The sequence below is a fragment of the Lolium perenne genome, chromosome 2 (genome assembly GCF_019359855.2).
Source record: "Lolium perenne isolate Kyuss_39 chromosome 2, Kyuss_2.0, whole genome shotgun sequence".
In the NCBI taxonomy this organism is placed as follows: Eukaryota; Viridiplantae; Streptophyta; class Magnoliopsida; order Poales; family Poaceae; genus Lolium; species Lolium perenne.
Window position 1 is genome coordinate 293,001,740 of NC_067245.2, and position 18,593 is coordinate 293,020,332.

Genomic DNA, 18,593 nt, shown 5'->3' on the forward strand with positions numbered 1-18,593 from the left:
GCGCCTCTGGTGCTTTGCTCCGTGGATAGATAATGGTACCAAGTAGTGTATTCCTCTGAATGTTTACTCTGAATTTTTAGGTAGAAAGTGAGCTGAATTATTCACACGAAGATTTATTTTCTTGGTAATGATGACTTTGCCATGCTGCTATAGTGCTATGGCCCTGACTCACTCTTGATGTGTTCGCATCCTTTGGCTGGCAAACAAAGTTAACAAATGTCCTCTACTGAATTTGTTCTCCATGTACTTCTAACTTTTAAGTTCCATCTTGAACCACATACTACACTATAGTTTTAGACTGTTAAATCAAATCACACATTCATTAATTAGACTAGTGAGTTCTTTGTTGAGTCATTATACTGCATTAGCTCTACTGTTAGTCAAAACTTCTAAGTCTGATATTTTTTTCTGAGTCAGAGAACACATCAAGGGAGTCATCGAGGAGTCTACCCGGTCCAAACATGCCAGGGAAGCCGCATGGGCTCTCTACATTGCCAACTATATTTAAAAAAACATAAGGTGTAGAAGCTGCCACACGCAGATCCTCTTCCACCTCTGAACTTTTCCGTGGCTCACATGGAAAACACACAGGGAGACAAGCTATTTTGGTTTCGGCTCTTTCACAGAGCCCTCACTGTTTCTTAATCTCTTGAATAAACTTGATGATTTTGTTGGAGATATGCCCAAGAGGCAATAATAAAAGTGGTTATTATATATCTTTATGTTTATGATAAATGTTTATATACCATGCTATAATTGTATTAACCGAAACATTGATACATGTGTGATATGTAAACAACAATGAGTCCCTAGTAAGCCTCTCAACTAGCTTGTTGATTAATAGATGATTAGTTTCATAATCATGAACATTGGATGTTATTAATAACAAGGTTATATCATTATATGAATGATGTAATGGACACACCCAATTAAGCGTAGCATAAGATCACGCCATTAAGTTATTTGCTATAAGTTTTCGATACATAGTTACCTAGTACTTTCGACCATGAGATCATATAAATCACTTATACCGGAAAGGTACTTTGATTATATCAAACGCCACTGCGTAAATGGGTGGTTATAAAGGTGGGATTAAGTATCCGGAAAGTATGAGTTGAGGCATATGGATCAACAGTGGGATTTGTCCATCCCGATGACGGATAGATATACTCTGGGCCCTCTCGGTGGAATGTCGTCTAATGTCTTGCAAGCATATGAATAAGTTCATAAGAGACCACATACCACGGTACGAGTAAAGAGTACTTGTCAGGAGACGAGGTTGAACAAGGTATAGAGTGATACCGATGATCAAACCTCGGATAAGTAAAATATCGCGTGACAAAAGGAATTGGTATCGTATGTGAATGGTTCATTCGATCACTAAGTCATCGTTGAATATGTGGGAGCCATTATGGATCTCCAGATCCCGCTATTGGTTATTGGTCGGAGAGAGTTCTCAACCATGTCCACATAGTTCGCGAACCGTAGGGTGACACACTTAAGGTTTGATGTTGTAATAGTAGAACTTGAATATGGAATGGAGTTCGAAGTATTGTTCGAAGTCTCGGATGGGATCCCGGACATCACGAGGAGTTCCGGAATGGTCCGGAGAATAAGATTCATATATAGGAAGTCATTTTATAAGTTTGAAAATGATTTGGTGATTTTATGGAAGGTTCTAGAAAAGTCCGGAAGAAATCACTAAGGAAGGAGGAGTCCCGGAGGGACTCCACCTCCCATGGCCGGCCAACCCGAGAGGGGGGAGTCCAAGGTGGACTCCACCAAGGGTGGCCGGCCACCCCCCTCATGGAAGGGTGGGAGTCCCACTAGAGGTGGGAATCCCACCTTGGGTAGGTTTCCCTACACATGGAAGGTTTTGGGTTGGGGTCTTATTCGAAGACTTGTAGTCCAACACTTGGGGGTTCCACCTATATAATGAGGAGCAAGGGGAGGGAGCCGGCCACACCAAAGCCAACGTGGCCGCACCCCTCATTGTAGGATGACGTTGCATAGAAAACAAAAATTTTCCTATCGCGAACACGCAATCCAAGCCAAGATGCAATCTAGAAGACGGTAGCAACGAGGGGATGATCAAGACTAACCCTTGAAGAGATTCCAAAGCCTATAAGAGTAGGCTCTTATTGCTGCGGTAGACGATCACTTGCCGCTTGCAAAAGCGCGTAGAAGATCTTGATCACGATCGCTTCCGGCGCCACGAACGGGCAGCACCTCCGTACTCGGTCACACGTTCGGTTGTTGATGAAGACGACGTCCACCTCCCCGTTCCAGCGGGCAGCGGAAGTAGTAGCTCCTCTTGAATCCGACAGCACGACGGCGTGGTGTCGGTGGTGGTGGAGAAATCCGGCGGAGCTTCGCTAAGCGTGCGGGATGTGGTGGAGGAGAGAGGCCGCTAGGGTTTGGGGAGAGAGGGGGGTTGGGCGCCGGCCCTCTATGGGGTGCGGCCAAGGCTGAGGCTTGTAGTGGTCAGCCCCCTCTCCTATGCCCCTCATTATATAGGTGGAAGCCCCAAGAGTTCTAGTCCAAGTCTTCGAATAAGACCCCAACACTAAAACCTCCCATATGTGGGAAACCTACTCAAGGAGGGAGTCCTACCCAAGGTGGGACTCCCACCTTTCCTTGAGGTGGGTTGGCCGGCCACCCTAGGGGAGTCCACCTTGGACTCCTCCCCTTTAGGGTTGGCTGGTCATGTATGGTGGAGTCCCTCCGGGACTCTACTTTCCATGGTGATTTCTTCCGGACTTTTCTAGAACCTTCTAGAACCTGCCATAAATGCACCGGATCATTTCCAAACTTGGAATATGACTTCCTATATATGAATCTTATTCTCCGGACCATTCCGGAACTCCTCGTGATGTCCGGGATCTCATCCGGGACTCCGAACAAATATTCGAACTCCATTCCATATTCAAGTTCTACCATTTCAACATCAAACCTTAAGTGTGTCACCCTACGGTTCGCGAACTATGCGGACATGGTTGAGTACTCACTCCGACCAATAACCAATAGCGGGATCTGGAGATCCATAATGGCTCCCACATATTCAACGATGACTTCAGTGATCGAATGAACCATTCACATACGATACCAATTCCCTTTGTCACGCGATATTTTACTTGTCCGAGGTTTGATCATCGGTATCACTCTATACCTTGTTCAACCTCGTCTCCTGACAAGTACTCTTTACTCGTACCGTGGTATGTGGTCTCTTATGAACTTATTCATATGCTTCCAAGACATTAGACGACATTCCACCGAGAGGGCCCATAGTATATCTATCCGTCATCGGGATGGACAAATCCCACTGTTGATCCATATGCCTCAACTCATACTTTCCGGATACTTAATCCCACCTTTATAACCACCCATTTACGCAGTGGCGTTTGATGTAATCAAAGTACCTTTCCGGTATAAGTGATTTACATGATCTCATGGTCATAAGGACTAGGTAACTATGTATCGAAAGCTTATAGCAAATAACTTAATGACGAGATCTTATGCTACGCTTAATTGGGTGTGTCCATTACATCATTCATATAATGATATAACCTTGTTATTAATAACATCCAATGTTCATGATTATGAAACTAATCATCCATTAATCAACAAGCTAGTTTAAGAGGCATACCAGGGACTTCTTGTTGTCTACATATCACACATGTACTAATGTTTCGGTTAATACAATTATAGCATGATATATAAAAATTTATCATAAACATAAAGATATAAATAATAACCACTTTATTATTGCCTCTAGGGCATATCTCCTTCAGTCTCCCACTTGCACTAGAGTCAATAATCTAGTTTACATTTGTAAAGATATAACACCTTGGCCTTTTGGTGCTTTATCATGTATTGTTTACGGGAGAGGTTTTAGTCAACGGATCTGACACGCTCAGAAACGTATGTATTTTGTAATTCATTTGCGTCTCAACGCATCACTCATTTCCAAATGAGTCGGCATTTAAATATGTTTGGTCTTCTAGTGGAACCTTAATTCCGCGGTCTGAAAATATGTCACTAATATTGTCACACACAATATAGCTTCAAAGTTCTTACTCTGTCGGAACTACACCAAGTTCTCAAAGAACCTCCTGACTTAACATCCTTTGTCATTGTCAAAACAATGACATATTCTGCCTTCATTTGTAGAATCCATCACAATATTTAGAACTCTTCTAAATCTAGCATAGACAACTTCTAGCTTATTGTGCTACCTTTTAAACAACACTTAGTCTAATTTGAGATTGAAATTATATTTTATATGTGACAAAAACAATATTGGTGTAACACCTTACAGCAATTTGTTTGTCATTTCTTCATACAAAAATATATATATATATATCCTTAGTTCTTCTAAAGTACTCAAGGATATTCTTACTGTCTCCCAATGATCATCATATGAATCATTCTGGTAAATGCTCATAACACTTTATAGCACATGATATCTGATTGTGTACATATTATTCGTGATCTATAATCACTCATGTGTTTTTACTCATTGAGTGTCAGATACACTTAAGTCTTGTTAAAACTTTAACATGACAAGAATATTTTCTTAATATTTCTACATTGAACTATTTCAATATCTATTCTATGTACTTTGACTTAAACTTATTTATGTGTTTCAATCTATCTTCATAGATTTTGACACTAAATTTGTTTCAATCCATATCCTTTCATTGAAATTAATTTCTCAATGAAACCTTTTAATCAAGTATATAATTACATCATTTATAACCAACTATATGTCACCTACATAAAGTATTATAAATATGTCTTAGCGCTCCCACTTAATTTCTTGCAAATGCAAGCCTCTTCATCATCTCTTGATGAAATCAAAAACTCTTTGACTATTTCATCTGGTGAAGATTCCAACTCCGCGATACTTACTTCATCCAATTGAAATTCGTATACCTATCTAGTATTCCACGAACCAGCAAAACTCTTGGTTGTATCTTGTATACACCTTTAATACATACTTCTGATAAGTAATGTATTTTGCCATCCTACTAGCATATCTCATAAAAGAAATATGTAGTGATTACTAGAATAATCCACATAGACTATAAGCATTGCTACGGAAGATCTAATCTTATCGTAGTCAACTCTTTGAACTTTGTCGTAAACAATTTTTCGACAAGTCGAGCTTCTTCAAAGATATTTCATCCAAGTCTATAGATCCATTTACTTTCAAAAAGTATTCATCTATTATGGATTTCATGGCGCATGGCCATTTTAACGGAGTCAGGGCCCATCATAACTTCTTTGTTTGTAGTTGGTTTGTCATTGTTCAAAATCAATCCTTTGTCCACAAATCATTTATTTGATCACAAAGTAAACCATACCTACAAGGTTCAATATGTACTTCGATCTCCATGGCTAAAACACTTTGTAGTCATGGGAGCCATGATCGTTGTGGCCGCTTCCGAAACCAATTCCGATGCTTGCGCTACTCGATCATTATGCTCGTGTTCATAAACCTTATCAAATTATATTGTCCTCCCACTCAAATACTTCACTAGAAACAATTTCTCGAAATAAGAAACATTGACAAACACTTTTGTCTTTGTCTTGTGGGAAGAATTCCCAATTAAATCTCTGGGATAACCAACAAAGACATTCATCCGATTTTGGTTGTAAACTCTTAGACCAAAATTTAAAGAAAAGAATATTAGGGTTTATACCCATGTCATAACTTGTATGATGTCATTTCATCGGATCATGATGATGCTCTATTCAGTGTAAAAGCGGTAGTCACTAAAGCATAATCCACAAAAATATAATGGCATCAATATTTTATCTCATCATTGATCCAACAAGGTTTGGATACATATCTCGGATACTATATCATCATTATGATACTCCAAGAAATGTGAGTTGTAGAACAATTTCATAACTCTCTTAGATGTTCGCTAAAACTCGTAATTCAAATATTTCCACCATGATCCAATCATAGATATTTGACTTTTCTATTACGTTGATTTCCACTTCATGTTGAAATTTATTTGAACCCATTCAAATGTTTCAAACTTCTTCCTTATCGAATATATCCATATATATATACTCAATTCATTGTTGAAAGTTTTCATGAAGTAGAAGAATCTCCCGCACACAACTATGCTCAGTGAACCATATACATCATTATGTATTTTTCCACTAAGTTTGTTGCCCGTTCAACTCTTGGCCTATGAACGGTATTTTAATCATTCTCTTTAGAAAAAATTTGCAAGCGCCAAATGATTCAAAAATCAAATGACTCCAAAAAATCCATTTGCATGGAGTTCCTTCATGCGTTCCTTTCTAACATGACCTAAATGGCGGTTCCACAAATAAGTGGAATTCAAATCATTTGCCTTATGGCATTTTAGCATCAGTTTTATGTATGTGTGTTTCACCATTAAGATTTATAATAACTTATCCATCGTACATGGAGTAATGTCATAATTTGAACAACTCATTGTTTTCATTTGACCGGAGCAAAATAACAATTATTAAGTTCTTTATTATAAATTCTAAGGGCTAGATAGAATGCCAACGACGAACATAATAACACTTTATTTTGTTCCAGACGTGCATTTCTATCATATTCCTTGTCAGTCACTTAGGCCATTGTATTCTTGTATTGCGTTGTTTTGTATGACACTTCATACCAACCAATATAGTACTAATACCCAAGAATTTCATAGTGTGACCTAACTAGGAATACAACCATAACATGTATATCATTTATATACACCTGAGCTAGACTTTCTAGTCTTTTCTTTCTTTCTGCCAAAATATCTTTTGCAGTTTCTCTTTTAGTTTTCCTCATTATTCAGAAAAACACTTCAACATCAATAATTTCTAGGTTTGTTGGTCTAATACCAATAACCTTGAGGTTCTTATTTTGAAGTTGATCATCATATGACAAGTGTTCTAGATTTCACCATTAGTAACTTTGTAATACGATGAACAATTTCACTCATAATTTTATCCATCAATTCATGACAACTTTCTGAGACCATGTCTGTACATGCTAGGCTCATAAAGTTTAACCTTAGTATTCGCATGTGCAAATCTGGCTTGCACCCGTTGTATGCACACGTAGAATCTATCACACCCGATCATCACGTGATGCTTCGAAACGACGAGTCTTAGCAACGGTGCATACTAAGGACGATAACTTCATGGATATGCGAATATTATTAGTGCCCCAATAGTTGGAGGATTGTAACGCCTGGCGTCTTCAACCTTCATACATTCCCATAAAACTTATGAGTTTATGTAGTCTCACCAAATTTATATTCTATCATCTTACAGTAAGGTCTTAGATATCATATATATCTCATACCTTGATTATTTCTGAAAACTAAATTTTCAGCTCCTTACTTTTCAAACAGATTTGAACTTCAAGTTTCACGGAGACAAGATAACTTTAGGTACTAATTGAAACCATAGCTCTTTGAATCAACAATGTGAGGTTTACTAAAAGTTTGCAATAGGACTTAATCAATTCTTGATTCTTTAACAATACGGTACCAATCCGTAAAGTTTCTTGTCAGATTTTAACAGTATTTCTATCTCAATAACAAGACTAGCGCATGGTAGAAAACGGATGCCAATACTACAAAATTAATTCAAAATACTACTCAGACTATGTTTATGATAATTAGTTCATGTTTTAATCTAATTACTAATGAACTCCCACTTAATACAACATCCCTCATAGTTGTTAAGTGGTACACGATCCAAATCCACTATACCAAAACCGATCATCACGTGAGATGATGTAGCTTCAATGGTGAACATCAACATGTTGATCATATCATCCATATGACTCGTGTTCAACCTTTCAGTTTCCGTTGTCCCGAGGCCATGTCTGTACATGCTAGGCTCGTCAAACAAACCCAAGTATTCCGCGTGTGCAACATGGCTTACACCCGTTGTATGTGAACGTTGAATCTATCACATCCGATCATCACGAGATGCTTCGAAACGACGAACTGTACAATGGTGCATACGAGGGGAGAACACTTTATTATCTTGATATTAATGTGAGGGATCATCTTATAATGCTACCGTCGTGATCTAAGCAAAATAAGATGCATAAAGGATTAACATCACATGCAGTTCATATGTGATATGATATGGCCCTTTTGTCTTTGCGCCTTTGATCTTCATCTCCAAAGCACGGACATGATCTCCATCATCTTCAGGCATGATCTCCATCATCGTCGGCGTAGCGTCAAGGTCCATGGCACCGTCTTCATGGTTGTTCACCTCATGTAGCAACTATTACAACTACTTTGAAATACCTCTCAACATGAAATATAAAGACAACCATAAGGCTCCTGCCGGTTGCCACAATACAATAATGATCATCTCATACATATTCATCATCACATTATGGCCATATCACATCACCAAACCCTGCAAAAACAAGTTAGACGTCTCTAATTTGGTTTGCATATTTTACGTGGTTTAGGGTTTTCGAGAGAGATCTAATCTACCTACGAACATGAACCACAACATTGATACTAATGTTTTCAATAGAAGAGTAAGTTGAATCTTCACTATAGTAGGAGAGACAGACACCCGCAAAGCCTCTTATGCAATACAAGTTGCATGTCGAACGAGGAACAAGTCTCATGAACGCGGTCATGTAAAGTTAGTCCGGGCCGCTTCATCCCACTATGCCACAAAGATGCAAAGTACTCAAACTAAAGATAACAAGAGCATCAACGCCCACAAAACCATTGTGTTCTACTCGTGCAACCATCTATGCATAGACACGGCTCTGATACCACTGTAGGATGACGTTGCATAGAAAACAAAAAATTTCCTATCGCGAACACGCAATCCAAGCCAAGATGCAATCTAGAAGACGGTAGCAATGAGGGGATGATCAAGACTAACCCTTGAAGAGATTCCAAAGCCTATAAGAGTAGGCTCTTATTGCTGCGGTAGACGATCACTTGCCGCTTGCAAAAGCGCGTAGAAGATCTTGATCACGATCGCTTCCGGCGCCACGAACGGGCAGCACCTCCGTACTCGGTCACACGTTCGGTTGTTGATGAAGACGACATCCACCTCCCCGTTCCAGCGGGCAGCGGAAGTAGTAGCTCCTCTTGAATCCGACAGCACGACGGCGTGGTGTCGGTGGTGGTGGAGAAATCCGGCAGAGCTTCGCTAAGCGTGCGGGATGTGGTGGAGGAGAGAGGCCGCTAGGGTTTGGGGAGAGAGGGGGGTTGGGCGCCGGCCCTCTATGGGGTGCGGCCAAGGCTGAGGCTTGTAGTGGTCAGCCCCCTCTCCTATGCCCCTCATTATATAGGTGGAAGCCCCAAGAGTTCTAGTCCAAGTCTTCGAATAAGACCCCAACACTAAAACCTCCCATATGTGGGAAACCTACTCAAGGAGGGAGTCCTACCCAAGGTGGGACTCCCACCTTTCCTTGAGGTGGGTTGGCCGGCCACCCTAGGGGAGTCCACCTTGGACTCCTCCCCTTTAGGGTTGGCTGGTCATGTATGGTGGAGTCCCTCCGGGACTCTACTTTCCATGGTGATTTCTTCCGGACTTTTCTAGAACCTTCTAGAACCTGCCATAAATGCACCGGATCATTTCCAAACTTGGAATATGACTTCCTATATATGAATCTTATTCTCCGGACCATTCCGGAACTCCTCGTGATGTCCGGGATCTCATCCGGGACTTCGAACAAATATTCGAACTCCATTCCATATTCAAGTTCTACCATTTCAACATCAAACCTTAAGTGTGTCACCCTACGGTTCGCGAACTATGCGGACATGGTTGAGTACTCACTCCGACCAATAACCAATAGCGTGATCTGGAGATCCATAATGGCTCCCACATATTCAACGATGACTTCAGTGATCGAATGAACCATTCACATACGATACCAATTCCCTTTGTCACGCGATATTTTACTTGTCCGAGGTTTGATCATCGGTATCACTCTATACCTTGTTCAACCTCGTCTCCTGACAAGTACTCTTTACTCGTACCGTGGTATGTGGTCTCTTATGAACTTATTCATATGCTTGCAAGACATTAGACGACATTCCACCGAGAGGGCCCAGAGTATATCTATCCGTCATCGGGATGGACAAATCCCACTGTTGATCCATATGCCTCAACTCATACTTTCCGGATACTTAATCCCACCTTTATAACCACCCATTTACGCAGTGGCGTTTGATGTAATCAAAGTACCTTTCCGGTATAAGTGATTTACATGATCTCATGGTCATAAGGACTAGGTAACTATGTATCGAAAGCTTATAGCAAATAACTTAATGACGAGATCTTATGCTACGCTTAATTGGGTGTGTCCATTACATCATTCATATAATGATATAACCTTGTTATTAATAACATCCAATGTTCATGATTATGAAACTAATCATCCATTAATCAACAAGCTAGTTTAAGAGGCATACCAGGGACTTCTTGTTGTCTACATATCACACATGTACTAATGTTTCGGTTAATACAATTATAGCATGATATATAAACATTTATCATAAACATAAAGATATAAATAATAACCACTTTATTATTGCCTCTAGGGCATATCTCCTTCACTCATAGTGGCCGGCCACCTCCCCCTCTCCCAAACCCTAGCCGCCCCCTCTCCTCCACCTCTCCCGCAACGCTTAGCGAAGCTCCGCCGGAGATCTCCATCGCCACCGCCACCACGCCGTCGTGCTGCCGGATTCAAGGAGGAGCTACTACTTCCACTGCCCGCTGGAACGGGGAGAAGGACGTCGTCTTCATTAACACCGAACGTGTGACCGAGTATGGAGGTGCTGCCCGATTGTGGCACCGTGAAGATCTTCTACGCGCTTTTGCAAGTGGCAAGTGATCGTCTATGTAACATCCCAAATTTCAATAAAAAGAAAGTTAGAAGAATTCCAGAGAGCAAAATTTCAAACCAACAAAAACTTTTAAATTACATATAGTGCCATGCATAGGACTTGTGCATTTGATTGATATGCCATGATGATTGTTATTATGTGTATATGCTATACCCTAAAAACCTAATGTGATCATGTGAAGATCACCAACCAAATAAATCAAAAAGAGAAAGAAATCAAATAAAAGAAAAACCCTAAAACCCTCACATATGGCTTATGCCATTTTTATAAATTTTGACCCTAGACCATTTTGGTCTTCACCATTAATTGAATAATGTTACTAAACACTTATTACAACTTTTGGAATCAAAGAAACACAAATCAAATGAATTTCAAACTCAAATTTGGATCACATATGATAATGGTCAAATCTGCCATTTTTAGTCTGATCACTACTTTGAGCCCTTGCAATTCAAATTTTCCAAACTAAACTTTGCTAAACCTTTGCACCTCATCCAAGAGCACATCAAGGTGAACACTTTTTGTAAAGATCGCCATGCCAAATTCTTTTCAGATCAAAAACTATGCTCATCCAAAGTTGGCACTTTTTATTAAATGGAACATTCTCACACTTAGTGATTTTTGCAATTCTTTGAATTGAACAATTCCACCACCACCTCTCAACTTCTCTGGTCATTTGCAACTTAATCAAACACACCCTTTTCAAATCTTGCAACCTTTGAACTCTTTTGAATTTGGACAAAATTTACAAATTTGCAAATATGGAACTATTCGACACTATTCTAAATAGTGATCTACCCCACTCTAATCTACCCCAAACTACCCTATCTGGTTCCCCTGCCCCCTCTCACACTTAATACCCCACAGAAACCCTAAGGAGAGAGGCAAGGCAAGCTAGGGCATGGCCATGCCGGCCATGTCGCCACCATGCCGAGCCTCCCCTCTTCTCCTTCCTCTCCACCCCTGGCCACCATGTCCTGGCTCGCCACCTTGCTCATCTACATCGTCTAGCACCGATAGCATCGCCATAGCCGCCGTAGCCCCGCCAGAGAACGCGCGCGCAGATCCTGCCAGCATGCCGCTCGTGTCGCGCGAGGACATGCCGCGGACGTCACTGGCCACACGCCACCCCACCATCTCCCTCTCGCTATGGCCCCGCTAGCAACGAGTTGAGCACCACCGTGACACCACGACTCCACCAGACACGCTCACGACCACTCCCTGGACCGCCGCCGGAGACGACGGAGCAGATCCCGTAGACGCCGCCCGCAAACACGGAAGCAATGCGTCACCACCAGACGTCGCCCGACCGTGCCGTCACCACGTATAGCTTCGCCTGGACGAGGAGAACGTCACCGCACCGTTGCCTAGCCCAACAGCTCGCCGGAATCGCCGCGCCATGGTCGACCTCAACCCTGCCCCGCAGCACCCTCGCCCATCTATAAATACCGCGTTCCCTGGAAGCCATTGAGAACACCACCTCGTTCACCATCCTCCACTGCCTCTCCTCAACCCATTAGCTACCTCGATCATCGCCGGAGCAAGGCCAATCGACCGATCGGAGCCGCGGAAGCCCTGGAGCAATCGCCGTCGACTGGAGCCTCCTCGAGCGACGCCACTGCTACAGGCTGCTTCACCGTCGTCCACAACTTCCTCGCGCACACTGCCAACCCTTGCTGGAGCCTCAGTGAGCCCTCCGACCCCCTAGGCTTGCCGCCAGACTCTCGGCATCTCGCCGGAGAAGACGATGGCCCTGCGCCGTCCGATTCTGTTTTAATCCAACGCCCCACATCAAACGTACCGATTCGGGTTTTATAAGTCACTGACTGGTGGATCCCACCGTCAGACAGCCCACGCGTGCGTGGACGCGTGGTGGGCTGGACGTGGGCCGTTTTAATCCAATTCGGCCCAGCTTCGTTTCCTGCCGGCCCTTTTATTCAAATCCTGTCTAATTAATTTCAATTCAAATTCAATACTGGCTCCAACTTTGAAAATCCATAGAATCTGTTTGGCTTGGCCAAATTTAACAAATTTGATATTGTTAGAAAGCCAATGAAAAGATCTACAATATGCCACTGGTCCCACTTCAAGATCTGTTGTAGAATTAATCTGATAAAAAGATGAAGGCAGGGACTTTTCCCTATTCAAATAATTATTAAAAATCAACCAAAATAGATATTAAGTTAGTTCCAACTCCAATAGCTCACATTTGACTTACACTAATTGTTTCTGCAAGAAAATGGTATGGTCACTTTGCATGATCATGCCCTAGTTTAATTAATGGACAATAGGGCTAGTTTAATCAAGTGATATTGTCCAAAACTATTATGTAAATCATATGAAGTATTTTACTTCATTTAAATCTTGTCCCAAATGAATTCATGTGATGTTTGAACCCCTGGTCAAACACTCTTATATGAAATACTTGGAGATTTAAAGCATTTGTAGAGTTCTTAAATAGTATGGGGTGGTCTACCTCATTTAAATCATTTTCTCAAATGATGATAATGAATGGTTGACTTAGGTCAACATAAATTCATGCATGATTGTTTGAGGAATTAAATCTTAAGAAGATTTCAATGAGAGGAAATTATTTCTCAAGAACCCTATGGAAACTATCTTTTACATATTAAATAAAGGGAAATGATTTCTCCTCAAGCAACACAACCAATGCACCCTAATTAGATTAATTGTGTGCTTAGAATAGTGGTGTGAATATATGTGATGTATGGAATAGCCATTGAATTAATTGAGTGATTATACTCATATTTAAATTTAGACGCTAGCACCGGAGAATACCCGGAGGAAGAAGGTTGCTACCAAGAGGAGGAGGAGGAGAACTTTCAGAACTACCAAGGCAAGCTAATATTCTTGCAAAGTGCAAAGCCATTTGGGGCAAGGCACCATTAGTCTTACCTTTTCTTACCATAAGCCTATCCCAAGTTTCTACCTTACAAGTTTTTACTTGTTTTCTCAAGAAGTTACTTTTATAGTTAACTTTGGTCTAAGTTAAAGATGGTTACTAGAGTAGTAAAATTAGCATCAAACTAGCAAAGCAAGATAGCACCCCTCATGATTAGAGCTAGTGCTAATTATTTAAAACTTGACTACTCTAGATGGGAACAATGTCACTTGAACTGAAGTTTGAAACCTTGGAATGATGAAGCATTCCATTGAATGATTTTTGAAGGTGAATATGACCAAGAGAAGATGGTGATTTTTGATAAAATGATATAGGTTTGAATGCGATACCTTTCCAATATTGAGTACCCCCACAATACCTGATTATGGGTAGGGCTTAACTGGAAGTTGATGCATCTTAGTATGGGTTCCCTCTGAACACACATCATAGGGGTTATGCTTGAGGCTGCCTCCGTTGTTGAGAAATGATGTGAATTGAGGTGAATTGTACGGCCAAGCCCTGTGCAGTTCCCAGGTTGACAGTTGGTCTTCAATGGGAGGCCAAGCTCATGGGGAGAGGTGCTCATACTAGGATTTGTAAGTGAAAGGTTATGGTTGATGATCTGTGTACTGTGTTACGATGATTCGGGGTAATCCCGACGGATGAAATCAAATGTTGTGGCACAAGTGTGCAACCTCTGCAGAGTGTCAATCTATTCGAATAGCCGCGTCCATGGTTACGGACGGTTGGAAAGGCCATACAGTTTCCGATGTCAAATATTTGAAAATGATGGTGAAATAAATTTGTGAAGTGGTGAATTGAATTGAAATCACCACTTGAATGGTGGGAATGACACTAATGTTCCCAATTGTGTTAGTTAGCACATGAATAAGGTTTTACTCAAATACTTGTGAACTAAAATTGGCTTTATGCAAATAAACTAGAGCTTAGCAAACCTTACTAGAATTGTCTAGCCCTTACACTAGTATTAGTTTGCGAGTACTTGAAGTACTCACGACTTTGTCCCTGGCTATTCAAATGGCCAGAGTATGAAGATGAACAAGGAGATGACCAGCAGGATGCCTACGACAACTAGGAGTCTTCCGACGTCAAGCGTTGGCCTGTGGACTAGAGAGTCCTTGTATCTTACGCTTCCGCTATGAACTTGTGTTTGTTCGTTGATCAATAGATCAACTATTCGTGTAATATGGATGATGTGATTCCAATTGTAAGACAATATGGTTTGTAATGAATGATGACTGTGATACTTAACTATTATGCCTCGCAACAACAATATTCCTGGGATTGCGACGTATGACATAATAGGCATCCGGGCTTAAAAATCCGGGTGTTGACAGTCTACCGCAGCAACAAGAGCCTCATCTTGTAGGCTTTGGAAATCTTCAAGGGTGAGTCTCGATCATCCCCTCATTGCTCCCGTCTTCTAGATTGCATCTTGGCTTGGATTGCGTTCTCGCGGTAGGAAATTTTTTTGTTTTCTATGCAACGAATCCCTACAGATTTACATGGCTTTAGTAGGCAGATGCACACGTCGTATGGCCACTAGGGCACACACTAACTCCATGCAGCACTAAGCCAGGCCAGCCACTAACACAAGACCTGGGCTACACACACTTTTAGCTAACTAACTACTCCACTAACTGAAAACTACTACTGATTCACTCGGGTGACACCTGAACATCGCATGCAGCTAGTTGTCCTCAGCACATGTGCAGCAGCTTCACGCCACCACCGGCATCTCGCCATGCAAGCCGCTTCACACGGCCATCTCCGGCATCTCACCATGGGCACCGACTGGAACCAAACCATAGTACTACATGCAGCTAACCAAATGCAAAACCAAATCAAGATTAGACCTAACATTTCCCCCCTTAATCTTGATTCTCCAATTCTCATGGAGCTTCAAAGAAGGGACGACCCTTCATGGTCGTTATCTCGTCGCATCGGCATCAACTTGTCGTCTTTGTCGTGGATGGCATCACGCCACTTCTGATCGGCAGCACTGTAGGGATTCGTAGCATAGAAAACAAAAAAAATTCCTACCGCGAGAACGCAATCCAAGCCAAGATGCAATCTAGAAGATGGGAGCAACGAGGGGATGAACGAGACTAACCCTTGAAGAATTCCAAAGCCTACAAGAGGAGGCTCTCGTTGCTTCGGTAGACGATCACTTGCCGCTTTCAAAAGCGCGTAGAAGATCTTGATGGTGCCACAATCGGGCAGCACCTCCGTACTCGGTCACACGTTCGGTGTTGATGACGACGTCCTTCTCCCCGTTCCAGCGGGCAGCGGAAGTAGTAGATCCTCCTAGGAATCCCGGCAGCACGACGGCGTGGTGGCGGTGTCAATGGAGATCTCCGGCGGAGCTTCGCTAAGCATATGCGGGAGAAGTAGTGGAGGAGGGGCGCTAGGGTTTGGGGAGAGGGGGTGCCTTGGGCGCCGGCCACAAAGGGGGGCAGCCAAGGTTGGAGGCAAGAGTGGCCGGCCACCCTCCCCTTGTCCCTCATTATATAGGTGGAAGCCCCAAGAGTTGTAGTCCAAGTCTTCGAATAAGACCCCAACACCAAAACTTCCCAAAGGTGGGAAACCTACTCAAGGGGGGAGTCCTACTCAAGGTGGGACTCCCACCTTTCCTTGAGGTGGGGTTGCCGGCCACCTCAGGTGGAGCCCACCTGGGACTCCTCCCTTAGGGTTTGGCCGGCCAAGCTTGTGGAGTCCCTCCGGGACTCCACCTTCCATAGTGCCTTTCTTCCGGACTTTTCTAGAACCTTCTAGAACCTGCCATAAATGCACCGGATCATTTCCAAACATGGAATATGACTTCCTATATATGAATCTTATTCTCCGGACCATTCCGGAACTCCTCGTGATGTCCTGGATCCCATCCGAGACTCCGAACAAAACTTCGAACTCCATTGCATATTCCATATCTACTTAAACGACATCAAACCTTAAGTGTGTCACCCTACGGTTCGTGAACTATGTAGACATGGTTGAGACCTCTCTCCGACCAATAACCAATAGCGGGATCTGGAGATCCATAATGGCTCCCACATATTCAACGATGACTTTCGTGATCGACTGAACCATTTACATACGATACCGATTCCCTTTGTCACGCGATATTTTACTTGTCCGAGGTTTGATCATCGGTATCTCTATACCTCGTTCAACCTCATCTCCTGACAAGTACTCTTTACTCGTACCGTGATATGTCATCTCTTATGAACCATTCATATGCTTGCAAGCTAATTAGACGACATTCCACCGAGAGGGCCCAGATTATATCTATCCGTCATCGGGATGGACAAATCCCACTGTTGATCCATATGCTTCAACTCATACTTTCCGGATACTTAATCCCACCTTTATAACCACCCATTTACGCAGTGGCGTTTGATGTAATCAAAGTACCCTTCCAGTATAAGTGATTTATATGATCTCATGGTCGAAAGGACTAGGTAACTATGTATCAAAAGCTTATAGCAAATAACTTAATGACGTGATCTTATGCTACGCTTAATTGGGTGTGTCCATTACATCATTCACATAATGACATAACCTTGTTATTAATAACATCCAATGTTCATGATCATAAAACTATGATCATCTATTAATCAACAAGCTAGTTATACAAGAGGCTTACTAGGGACTCCTTGTTGTTCACATAACACACATGTATCAATGTTTCGGTTAATACAATTATAGCATGGTATGTAAACATTATCATAAACACAAAGATATATTATAATAACCATTTTATTATTGCCTCTTGGGCATATCTCCAACAGTCTCCCACTTGCACTAGAGTCAATAATCTAGTTTACATATGTAAAGATATAACACCTTGGCCTTTCGGTGCTTTATCATGTTTAGCTCACGGGAGAAGTTTTAGTCAACGGATCTGACATGCTCAGAAACGTATGTATTTTGCAATTCATTTGCGTCTCAACGCATCACTCATTTTCCAAATGAGTTAGCATTAAAAATGTTTGGTCTTCTGGTGGAACCTCAATTCCGCGGTCTGAAATATGTCACTAATATTGTCATACACAATATAGCTTCAAAGTTCTGACACTATAGGAACTACACCAATTTCTCAAAGAACCTCTTGACTTAGCATCCTCAGTCATTTTCAAAAATAATGACATACTCTGCCTTCATTTGTAGAATCTTCACAATATTTAGAACTCATCTAAATCTAGCATAGACAACTTCTATCTCATTGTGCTACCTTTTAAACAACACTTAGCATAATTTCAGATTTGAAATTTATTTTTATATGTGATCAAACTAATATCGGTGCAACACTTTACATCGATTTGTTTTTCATTAGCCCATACAAAACTATATATATATCCTTAGTTCTTCTAAAGTACTCAAGGATATTCTTACTGTCGTCCAATGATCATCATATGAATCATTCTGGTAGATGCTCATAACACTTTAGAGCACAGGACATCTGATTGTGTACATATTATTCGTGATCTATAATCACTCATGTGTTTTTTTTACTCATTGAGTGTCAGATACACTCAAGTCTTGTTAAACCTTCACATGACAAGAACATTTTCTTAATATTTCTATATTGAACTATTTCAATATCCATTCTATGTACTTTGACTTAAACTTATTATGTGTTTCAATCTATCTTCATAGATCTTGACACAAAATTTGTTTCAGTCCATAACCTTTCATTGAAGTTAATTTCTCAATGAAACCTTTTAATCAAGTATATAATTACATCATTTATAGCTATATGTCATCTACAT